Below are 12,144 nucleotides of genomic sequence, written 5' to 3'. Positions count from 1 at the left end.
TATATATATACGTGTATCTATTTATCTATTCATTTTAAAGGATAAAGCTCTTCGATCCTTATTATTGTAGAGATATTTCTGGAACAAAATCAATAGGTTACCCGGTTAATTCGCGAGGTTTATTTAATTATCACTTAAAAATCGGCCCACTGCCAACGTTTTTTGCGTGCGTCAATCAGCTAATACTAAAAAGTTCCAAATCAATTTGTAGAAATACCCCAAAGTCCGAGATATCATCTCGGAAGGAAATCTAGAGTTAGGCGAATGCACTGGAACAGGTTGATGAAATTACTGTGATGGGTAACGGCTTAAGGAAATTAATCAGCTGATATTAAAAAGGCCTGCAAACAATGGTCATGTTTTACACATAATTAGCAGGGATATTTAAGGTTCCTTAACGGCAGGACAGGAATTTGCCTGACCTCTTTATCACCAGGACCACTGTATCCTCCTGCATAGGTTAGCTTTGTTTGTTACAAAAAGGACTATTCACTCAATATAGTCGTCACTTTAGTTTAACGATTATTAGCAACCCAGACTTACCCAGATACAGTTCGCGGAAAACTATTTGCTCCGGAAGTAGCTGGAAATTATTTACTGTTTTCAAAGGACTAACCTAATGCGTTTTCGTTAAGATAAAATTCTACCTACTAGTACCTAAAAGCTGGAGCAACTATTCTGCCACGCGTCGGTATAAGGCGTTACGGGCAACCTGTCTTTCTAATAAGTTACCAAGTTCCACAGAAAATAGACTAACTGTTAAACGATAATTTTCAGTTTAGACTTTGTATTATCATATTGTCTGCTGCTTTTCTTCATTGCATAGGATACCCTGCGACGCCACAGATTCACTTCGGCAATTCAACGTAAAAGCTATTTAGAGCCAAACGTTCGTTACATGGGGTAACTCAGATCAATGTTCATTCTCATGTCTGGAAATATCCGTGTCCCTCGCTGATAACTCATCAGTCAAGTAACAACTATTTCAACAACTTCCTATGCAGATAGTAATGTAAATGGCAAAATAGAGGATACTCGACTAAAATACTGGGACACCATTTATCAGTTCACATGTGAGTTAACTGCACATTTAATCTGTTAGGTTCTTTCTTAGAAGTTAGAAGAAAAACTATCGTCATGTTTGATTGTGATCTGATCGTGACGAATTATTGTATATAACCATGTTTTTTTCTTTACCAACCTTTAACTTGGAGCGCGTCATAGCTGGCTCGAGAATCGTTTGGATACTACCACGGAAAGCCATATGGTGCGCGCGTTCGGCTCCACAGCCGCTGTTGATAACAGTATTTTCATCTCTATTCATCCGACCAACAAAGCCGGTCTCCGAAAAAACATTGTCCTATATACTACACTAATTGAATTAAAGCAGAACGCATGATTGGTACTGACATGTACCCCCATGTATGTGCTCAGAATGTTACTCACTTCGAATTTTTTATCGATTTACATATTGTTCACATGTGTGCCATAAATATAACAAATATGGTTTAAGAAGTTGCTTCATGCAAAATCAAACAAGATATATAAAACTAAGAAATTTGTCACCACTCGTAAACAAGCCACATGTTTATGCTTCCGCTGTAGCTAATAAATAAGGACACTTAATCAGCTTCCAGGTTAGAACACGTGCTTTTCTAAAGATAATCGACTAAATATATGTGTACAGGGCTCAAGGCAGTTCAAAATCATCTGATTTTGCATGTTGCCCGTTTTGAGTATTTTTCCACATACACAGACACACACATACACACAGTGTTTCCATAACTTCGGAAGCTTTTTTGTCCCACACGGCACATTCCCCTTTTTCCAAATATAGCTTATTCGTTACTGAGAAACCCCTAACACTGTGCTATTTACATAAGGTAAACTCTAAGCCAAGTGAGCTTCGTACTTCTTTACACCGTCGACAGGAAATGAGTGTTGTATTTTGTCAGGGCAGCAATACTGACAACACTTCTCTGCGAGGCTGTTCCATTGGCCTCTGTCACAAAGCCTAAACCACGCTCTCGACCCTGCTTTCGGAGCTTCATAGCCCATTCCGTAAGCTTACCCCGCGTCAACAGCCACGAACAAACGTAAAACTTAAAGAACTGAATGAGAGGACTGAATATAGGACAAAGGGCAAAACTGGCTAAGGAGGAGGCAGAGAGAAATACGGGGGCAAAAGTGGGACTTGCGGGGAACTGGGAGAAACAAACATCGCGAAGGGTGCGTGGAACGGACTTATAGCTTCCCTCGTAAACAAAAGATCTTGTTTTGAAACAAGTTTTATGATTTCCGCTAGATTTTCCTTCTCCGCACTCGTTTCTAACCCACTGCAGAGATTTCGCTTGCTCCGGTAGCATCTGTTACGTGCGTAATATACTGTTACGTAGGAAACCAGCTAATTCGGACAACACGACATTGTTTGTTATTTATGATCGACTGAGCAGAAAAAAATTTCAGCTTAACCCAATCTTCAGTTGTGTGCAAAAACTGTGCATAACATTAGCTGGAGTTTACGTTAGAAGTGCCATAAACGATTTGCATGTTAAGCACCTCCGGACACTAACAGAGAGGACGTAGACAAACAACGTCTGAAAAAAGATAAGCTTACAGATAAAGCCTAGTGAATTTCTAATAATATATTCAAATGAATCTACACTGAATCAAACGCAAAAAATCCATCGCATATTTCTAGATCCAGCTAGTTGGCTTTTTGTTCCGAAAGACAATTAAGACGCAGGCGATCTATTAAGTCTAGTGCTCACTAATACGTTATTCTCTGAGGCCGGATATTGGTGCTGAAATAAAAGGTGATATACATATATATTACCTTTTATTTAGTTTGTTGAAAGGCGCTTACGGTTTTAAAGATTAAGTTGTGAATAAGTTAGGGTACTTTTTCGAAAGGTTAAACCTCACTGTCGTAGTGTTCGATTAATGGGGTTGTCTAATTAGACGCCTGACATGCGTTGGCGCCGCCTGCCTCTTTACTGACCGTAGCATACTGGGTGACTGTTGCTTTTGTAAAGTAAGTATCCGCCCTCACGAAGTAGCGCACACCGATAACGGGGTTGTACCCTTTACAGTTCTTTATTGGACACTTGGGTCCAGACGGGTATTCAGGCAAATTTGCTTTTTCCTCTTTTCGGTGCCGTGTTTTTCGTTCAACAACAATACTACTTTACCTATCAGCTTTCTTGTGCACTGGCCTTCCGAAGCTACCGGCCGATCTTGCCCAGCATTTGACCTAATTAGTATAAGTTCGCACTCTTGTCATTCGCTTTAAATATATATCCCCCCATCACTGATAGACGACAGTTGATACGGAAACGGAGGAATCGATGTAGATTTCTGGGAGCCGTTTTGCTTTTTGCTAAATTACAACTCTGTTAAACAGTAATACGAATAATAGTAATGATAATGAGAGCACAAGCAGCGTTCGTTCCTTTTGCTTCTAACTACAGTGTTCTTGACTCGTTCTATTTTCCATAGAGATACCAAAAGGCTTATACTTTCGTTTTGACGGGTTTCGTCTTCCTGAGACTGACAATATCATTACGACAGGTACGGCCTAACGATCCTTACTTTTCACACTGAGCTGAGATTATTTCGTAAAGTTGATACCCGAATCATTCTACAGTTATGACTCTTTCTTATAATAAAACTTCTCCTACAGTAGGTGGTAGCCTGGAAAAAACCAAAATGACGCGTAACACCAACGGCATATAGGTCCATGCCTATCACATTTGATGTATTTATTGAGTAAATATTTGGCTCAGATAGTTTCCAACGAAAGACGCCTTTACACATCCTGATAAAGCTCCTCATTGATGCCTCGTGTCAGAATTCTTCATTCTTTTGGGGAGTTGGTATAATAACATTTTTGAGGTAAGCCCTATTCCCTTGAAATTTTTTTAGAGAAAAGGGCCATCTATATCTTATAGATCATGGCTAAGATAAGATATGAAATACTTCGTCAGCAGTTTATACATCATCTTGGGTTGTTTGATTGTGGTTGGAAGCAGGCTTTGTTTGTCCTTACGCCTCACGGTACTGTTAGTCTATTCAAGTGTCGCGCGTTTTGATCAATCAAAATCCAGATTCACATACAACAACTGAGAATTCGTTCAACACATGACAGTATGCCCCATTATTGCAGCCGAACTTGTTTGGCGCTTGCTGCAGTCGCAAGCATATCACGATGGTATGGTATTATTACCACCTGATACAGCTTTTTGTATCGGACGTCTGATTACTAAGAACGTACCAACTTACGATACATACGACATAGAGCACGAACGGTAATTGTACACGTTGGCTTTTTATTGACTTAACGTATAGAGCAATATTTCCCCTATCTTTACATCCCTCTTGACGAGTCTGTTATAAATGGCGGAAGCAAAAGCTTCACGAAGTCACTACTTTAAAGGTTGCCGCACGAGACTCAAAAGCCGTTTTTTGGCTATGGATTCGCAATCATAAATCCCAGTGAGAGAAGTTTAATAATTAATTTAAGAATACTCACAAAGCGGGAATAAGAACTTGCTCGATCTGTTTTAATTTTTGTATTTATAAATGTTTCTATATAATTTTAGGATCCGTTAAATATTTATAGATGTAATACATTTACGATATTGTTTAATATTGAAACAGATCCAACCTAGATAGATCAGTTTCAGGAATAATTTCCCGATTCTTTATACTCTAAGTTGAAAAATTGAGGTCATATATGCTTATTCTGCCGGTACTATCTGACTCGCGGACGAAGTTTTACGTAGAGCATAGTCTTCTGAAAGCCTGGAATTTACGTCTTCATATAGTCTCTTCGAAAAGACGTTGCTTTTTACGCTTGACATAAGAATAGTTTTTGATCTACGACATTCCGACTTGACAGACGTAGATGATTATGTAAGGATTACCTGAACTAACATGTTGTGTCATCATTTTCTATTTTTTTGTAGAGTACCATGCGAGGACATTGCATTGGCGGACGGCCATCTGAATGAGTCATACCTTCAACGGAGCCTTGTAAATACGGCGCTAACAATGCGTCAATTTACATGCTTAGCGATACACCAGTTACGTAGGACAGCCCTAAGTAGGGATTAGGATTTTGTCCTACGTAAAATTAAGGATAACTTACTTTTGATGTTAAGCCAATAAAAAATGATTTATCCATTTTGCCGAGCAGGTATAGAGCACTTTAAACAGACATAATAGAGCAATGTGTAGCATAGATAATCAGGTTACTCCATCTTACTAGATACATTATAATCTAATTTAATATAGTTAATATTTGAATAGATTATTGGGATTGTGTACATCCCGGCTAATTGCCTCAACTCGATGCCTGAGAGCATTTTCAGGTTGGATTCAGAGATATCTAATCTTATAAGTTCAACACCTTGTTGTATATACTGTCAACACTAGGACCTCAGAAGTAAGTTTTTCATGATAAGTCGTGTTTAACGTTGCAAAAGCAATGAGTGTTGCCTTTTGCGTCTAGGTGAGGCCGATGCGGATATAGGTTGCACTTTATTACCTCTATACGTGAGCTTGATGCTAGCAAATATTATAGCATGAAATTTCACTATGTTACGATCAAAAGCGAGTTCTACGTTTAACGTTCACTGAGCAACATAAATTTATGTATATAGAGAAATACAGATGTATACATAGAGATCAAATAGTTAAATAGAATCCTTCCTTGATTTGAATGTAATATTAATATCACCTTCAATTTAACACATGATCGGATCTATAAAAGAAGTAACGAGTGATCGTGTTACGCTTTTTTTCTTATTTCTAGATAACGACATCGCCAAATGGACCCTATGAGAGCTTTGTGGTAGAGTACTCTCCAGTCTAAATAAGAGTCCGACCGCTTTCTTTGCCCTGACGCTCTATACAGATACGTACGAGTAAACGATATTGACCCTTGAAGGACAAAGCTCAGTCAGTCTCCCTTTACCCTCCTAAGCTCTATATACCAGCCTCAGTAAAGAGATGAACAACGCACACAATACATATATATATGATCTAAGCCAGTCACTGGAAGTCCAGCGACCCTCGAATTTTCTCTTGGTCGAGCAATAATAGGCTTGTATTTGTGTCTGTTCGTACAAAGACGAAGATAGTTTCATGCGTTGTATAACAACGTCGACAAGTCTATTCGATTTCACGAAATGGCGGTAGAAAATCGAAAGGAAAGGTGAAAAATACTCGTGTTTTGACCTTGTATGTTGTTATCGATGATGATAAGGTTTGCCGTTATTAAACTAATAATAATAATAATAATAATAACTGAATTACATTGAAAGTCACAATGGAGTAATTCATCTCCTTCTACATTTCTCTAGATTTCTCAAAAATTTTGGCTGTCATATACTAGCGACGGCAAACTAACCGGTTTCATAAGAAAATTAAATATATACACAGTGAATAAACGTGGCCTGAACAGCGGCAAAAACGTTTCGAAATTTTCCACGAGCGTCAACATCGTATTGGCGTGCCATACCGCGATTATAAAACGACATTGCCAGGACGAAGAGCACAGACTTGAGGCAAAGTGATCCGGCTTATTAACCTGTTCAACGTTTTCAGATGATGTTAAAGAAACACGTTTGAAGAACAAATAAATCAGTAAATTTTTCGGCTGCACTGGTTGACACATCATATGGTCCTAACGTAGACACTAGATCATCTCGAGGCCCTCCGTAACGAATAGGAAGCCTTGCTCATTAGTCGTCGTCGGTCGTCACTAATGGTCATAACGTACGCGGATTATTTTGTACCGCTTAGCGACAGTCAATTTCAACTGCAACAACTGCTATCGACTTTGGCCTTGTAGGTCACAATTATCGGCCTGAAAATTGACGCACAAGGGACTGAAAAGAAAACTGAAATAACGAACTTCTGCCATGGCTGTCGGTTGGCAGAATTAAATGTCTTTAGGCAAATTTTGTAGTACGTGAACAGATTCACTTATCTAAAAGTATGAACTTCGAACATGAGATCGTTTGCGACACGCGTCAAACAGAGAGTGCAAATCTCTTATCTTCGATGCATCGATTCCAAAAATCCTCGCTAAAAATGGCGCTGAGGCATTTTTTTTGAAGATAATACCTGAGGGAGGTATCGTGTGGCAACCAGTTCTATTAGGAAAGACTATGCCCACTTTAGATCTTCAGACAGAATCAAACCTGTCTTCCCAAAATGGGTTCTGTGACTCTACGTATCCATGAAAACCTGGTTTCCACCTATCTACTTGTTTGCAGATATGCCGCTGTTCCTTAAAAAAAAAAAAAAAAAAAAACTCTGGACACAGCGAACGCTGCCCGAGACACCGAAACACTTTATTAGATTTGCAAGGAGAGATTTGCCGAAATTAGCCAACTAGGCTTTCCCACCGCGAAAGCAATGAATAGATACGAATAAAAGGATTTAATTGAGAGAAACTGTCACAAAGTAGCAGTCGAGAACTCCCATTATGTACTTTGTGCCACAGACGGTTAACTATGATACAAATGATAACTGTTTTTGCAAACATTAACGATTTGAATGTCAAATCATAATACCACCGTTGAGACTAACAAATTCTTATACGACTGAATCATAATATTTATACAACTTGGAAGAAAAATATATCGATATATAAATTGTGATCGACCTGTGAAGTTTGGAGCGAGCTGCCTAGGATCCAAGGCTCAGCATTATGAAACCCTTAAGCTTTTTGCTTTGAGTAGTATAAAATAAATTTATGTCCAATCTGGATTTTGTCTGCAACGAAAATCACCTTACATCATTGTCATATTTTCTATTGCAGATATTTAGTCACTCAGCGACACGTTTCATGCATCTAAAAGTTTATAATATAATATTTACAAATCGAGTCCAACGTTTGAAACAGTAATAATTAGGCCAAACATTATTATAGCTCAAAATATGGATGTAACATTAACTAAATCCAGCATTTAATAATATTCCCTACACATTTTTGTAACATGCTATTATATATATATATATATATGATGTTTATAATCAATAGCCACCAACACGGCCTCAACACACAGTTGGGACGCAATCGTCTTCGGATTGTCGTTAGAAAAGCGTTCTTGGCCGTATTGTGTACCTTACGAGCCCCACTTTGGCTCCTCGTATCTGACCGCTGCGTGAGGCAGCCCTTAAAATAACCTGGAAGCTTGAGCTCTGCGTCGGCTGAAACAACGTCCGTTTTTCTCTTCATTAACACACCTCATGGCGCTATCTCTATCTGGTTCGCATTGGGTACGAACAAAACGAACGAAGTTCTCCAAAGATAAGCGACAGAACGCCTTTGATATTCTGCCTCTTTTCGCGCGCGCTGTCCCACATAAACTCGTCCAATTCAACCGTTTGCTTTCACTGAAGTCGCGGTACATGGCGCGGACTATGTGCCCTATCACGTAATCCGTGACGCTGTGAATATGGCGAGCAAGTCTATGGACTACATGTGTTTTCAAGAGAAGAGAATGTATGTTTGTTTAAAAGCAGACAAAGCCGCATTTGATTTTGAGAAAAATGCTAAATGTTCCGTCGCATTACTTTAGACTGCGTGATTGTTTATCTAAGTTGATTTCGGGTCTAAATGTAAAAGTATCGGCGGTGCATAGTATTTGCGCAAGTGAATACAATGCGTCCTATACTTTTACCCAATGTGGGACGAGAAGGTTGCAAAAGGGTCTTGGTAAAGGCCGCAAAAGAGCAATCTAAGGCCATCAATTACCTACCTCTCTCGATTCAGTGGGGTAATACGGTGTCTACCGACTATTCGATCAGGGCCATTCAGGGCCGACCAAGGATTCACTTGAACAAGTTCTTTGTTTATGGGCTGAAACTTCGTGGCACCACTATTGACGCTAATGATCTTATGGTCGACCAATGTCACACTTGTAAGCTGCTGTGATCACGGCAAATACCGACATTCAATGAAGTCATCATTGGAATGCTTCAGTCGTTCTTCAATACGGCTATTTTTAATACTATAATTATCTAATCGTCTATAATAGACGCATTACATTTGAGAGAATATTCATAAGAACCAACTAATGAACTATTTGCTATTAAATAGTTTATGCATTTGTTTAATTTTAAAGTTCTCGTTTTGGATATGGCCATTAGAATAGAATACCTCATGCAAGATGAATCCCCTACGATTAAAGAGCGCGCATCGTCATGAAAAAACAAGGCAATCGCCAAACAAAACTGAAAAATCACAGGACATATCCCCAGAGTTTAAGGCTCTCATAACGATTCAGGTTCGCAAAAGCTTTACAAACATGCTCTTAGTCCTAAAACACCATACGTCCATGTGGAGCTCCCTTCTCGATAGGTGACTTACTAATCATTGTTGGAAATCCAAGTAGATCTTACCAAGCTTCCTCACTTGTAAGCCTTAACACATAAGTAAGCTAGGCTAGATTACAGGCCAAAACGTACTTACATTGGACTATACAAGGTAACTTAATTTCGACGATCGTCACGTCTGATGCATACGCCAATCTGCGATGGATCAAAGAGCTTCCATGTATGCTATGCGTCCTGGGCTATCAAACGCAGGCTATATATCATTATACAGAGTCCCCTAGCATCCTCCTCAGAGAAATCTCCTCTTCATTGCCATTCTTTTATCAACGCTAGACCATCTTAGCGAAGAAATACCTTTGGGCGTCTAGCCGATTGAATCGATCTGATTAGCCTTTTTGTTCCCCCGAATGCTCACTCCTTAGCGCAGTTGACCAGAGGCTGTTCAGGTTAGCGAAACTCACATATAGGTCGCATATCAGCAGAACTCGTGTGGCCCGTTTGCCATATGACTATAGCTCATATGCCATATGATATTGTCTTCTCTTAGCTGATGATACAAGCTTCACATCGAAATCCGTCAAACTGAGTTTGTTGACCGAATCGAACGAGAATTTCTATTCTATCGTCTTCCGTCGTTAACCGGCCTCGTGTTGAAGATAGCCTTGAATATCTGCACAGATCAACCCTACCTTCAGATGAATATATTAAGTTCGCAGAGACAACGCTACCACATATGGAATACTGCCATTCAACCGGAGTAGTAAAGATCATGCATAAGTTTGAAATATAGTCCTTTAGGTAGGTACTTTAGATAGAATATGTTACGATAAACTCGATCTGTGCAGTGAATCTTCAGTGGAGGTTATGACCTCCTCAAATATGGCCTACCGATTACAGAATGAAATCTATCAGCCAAAGTCATTACAGATAAAGCGAGCAGTTATAATGAAAAGCTAACGTTTACAGTTAGCCACGTCAAGCGGATAGTGTCACGCTATTATAGAATATGTCTCTCGCTAATATTGCTTTTACTCGTAATTAGATAGCGATAGATAATAGATAGTATATTTAATTGTATGTTCGATAATTGAAGCTTAGTATAGTGCACTTTTAGCGTACAATAGTGGAATATCTATTTGGCAATTTGTAATCCATTTTACCAATTCAGCAATAGCTATTCAGTGGGTAAAGTATGTGAAGGACAGGGTGATCGTTCAAATATAAAAAATCTTACGGTGCGAGGTCAGGAGTTTCCACATCGAATTCCGTAACGTATCTTGCTCGAAATTACGCATATTCCTCGGGTTTTTTTGCCATATTGTATTCCAATAAACGATGCACATAATGAGTATATGTATGCCTTCCTATATATGAGCGGTGATCGAAAGCCGATATGTAGTTTGTTATCCACAAATGGCTGTGGATTCTTCTGCCACTTTCATACATCTTTAGATACCAAACTTTTGTGACCCTAATCCTGAAAAAACAAAAAAAAGAAGCAGAAATGAAAAGGAAATCTCACAACGCTCGCTCAATTATCAACAAAACGAGCTACAGAACTAATATTTGATTACCCCGTACATACACATATATGAAGTGAAAACACCAAACGTTCCAACTACATTTTGTGTATATTTTTACAGTCGAGCCCATTTTTTTTCTAGTGATTTAGAGACACGCTTTCAAACGATAGGGTCGTTATTTAGCGCCCGCTTGTATAGCACTATAACTGATTAGAATTCCAGCCATAGGTAATCAATTACCCGTCAATTACGTAGACGTTTGCCGGTTCGTCGGTAACTATTCCGCTCGATGGATCACTGACTGGTTCGTCAGCCCAAGACAATACCACAAGGTCTCACGGGTGTCTGTAGCAGAGATTAGATACGGTCGGCTTTAGTTAATACTTTCAATTATCTAAGCTTTTTGTATTTCGACTCCTTCCACGCACACACATACAGACATGCGCACACGAAAAATGATGAATGGCCTGACAGTGAAAACTGAGACTGTTTAAATACGCCCGGCTTTTGCTGTACGTATGTGCATGTACTGTAAAATACGCATGTCATCCTTCTAACAATACCAACGTGACAAACAACAATGAACATGCGCAAGTAATTGCGTGCTAAGGGCTAGCAAGGCGCTGCACGCCATCTAGGCTCTCCCTTAACTTTGTCTCGAGGGTGCGGCGGGACGACAACCATGCACGAGGGAAGCGTTCAGCTGGCATTGACCCAGCGAGCCGCAGCTAATGGCTAGGACTAAGGCCATAGCAGTTTCGGACACTCGTCGTAGCCTTGATGGTGGCGAGAAAACGAGTAAGCTCGGATCTGTCAGACTGGCTAGAGTTCAGCCGAAGTATAACTGAGATCTGCAGACTCGAGGTCTGAGTTATAATGCGGACCATGAGGGGGCAAGAGCAGCCCCGAAAAATAAGAAGCGAAACAGCCTAAAAGAGCGAACAAACTGAGGAGGAGCGTATTTGGTGCCTGCAGCTATCCGACAAGAGAAAGCGGGAGGTGATGAAAACGACAATGGCGGAACGGAGGTTGCTGAGGGGACATGGAGCAATGTTCCGCACGTTTACGCTATCGGTTGTCCTTCTTTGCTTATTCTGGTACTGCTATCACATTGAGCCGTCAAGGGATGCGCCATTGCCACTACTCGATATAAATGAGACTTAAATCCCGCTAGCGACACAGAATCGTCGGGCAGGAGGGTACTGCAACTACTCGTTGGACCTCTTCGTGCGTTTCTCGTCCGGAAAAAGGTGCCTCTTTAACGTAGGAA

The 12,144-nt window shown here is 39.9% G+C and overlaps 1 long non-coding RNA gene across 1 annotated transcript in view; it reads right to left on the bottom strand.

Annotated features, from left to right (window-relative positions):
• The window catches only part of LOC147754289 (uncharacterized), a 119,243-nt gene that overhangs the window by 100,799 nt on the left and 6,300 nt on the right, over window positions 1-12,144 (bottom strand). The window contains exons 3-4 of the long non-coding RNA XR_015316795.1: window positions 11,115-11,219; window positions 10,586-10,828 (exon numbers count right to left, since the gene is read on the bottom strand). This is a non-coding gene — a long non-coding RNA (uncharacterized LOC147754289). The remainder of the gene's footprint in view (window positions 1-10,585; window positions 10,829-11,114; window positions 11,220-12,144) is intronic.

The sequence above is a fragment of the Varroa destructor genome, unplaced genomic scaffold (assembly GCF_002443255.2).
Source record: "Varroa destructor unplaced genomic scaffold, Vdes_3.0 BEIS01000007.1, whole genome shotgun sequence".
Classification (NCBI taxonomy): domain Eukaryota; kingdom Metazoa; phylum Arthropoda; class Arachnida; order Mesostigmata; family Varroidae; genus Varroa; species Varroa destructor.
Note: the sequence above shows the minus strand (reverse complement) of the source record. Positions and strands in the feature narration are given on the sequence as shown.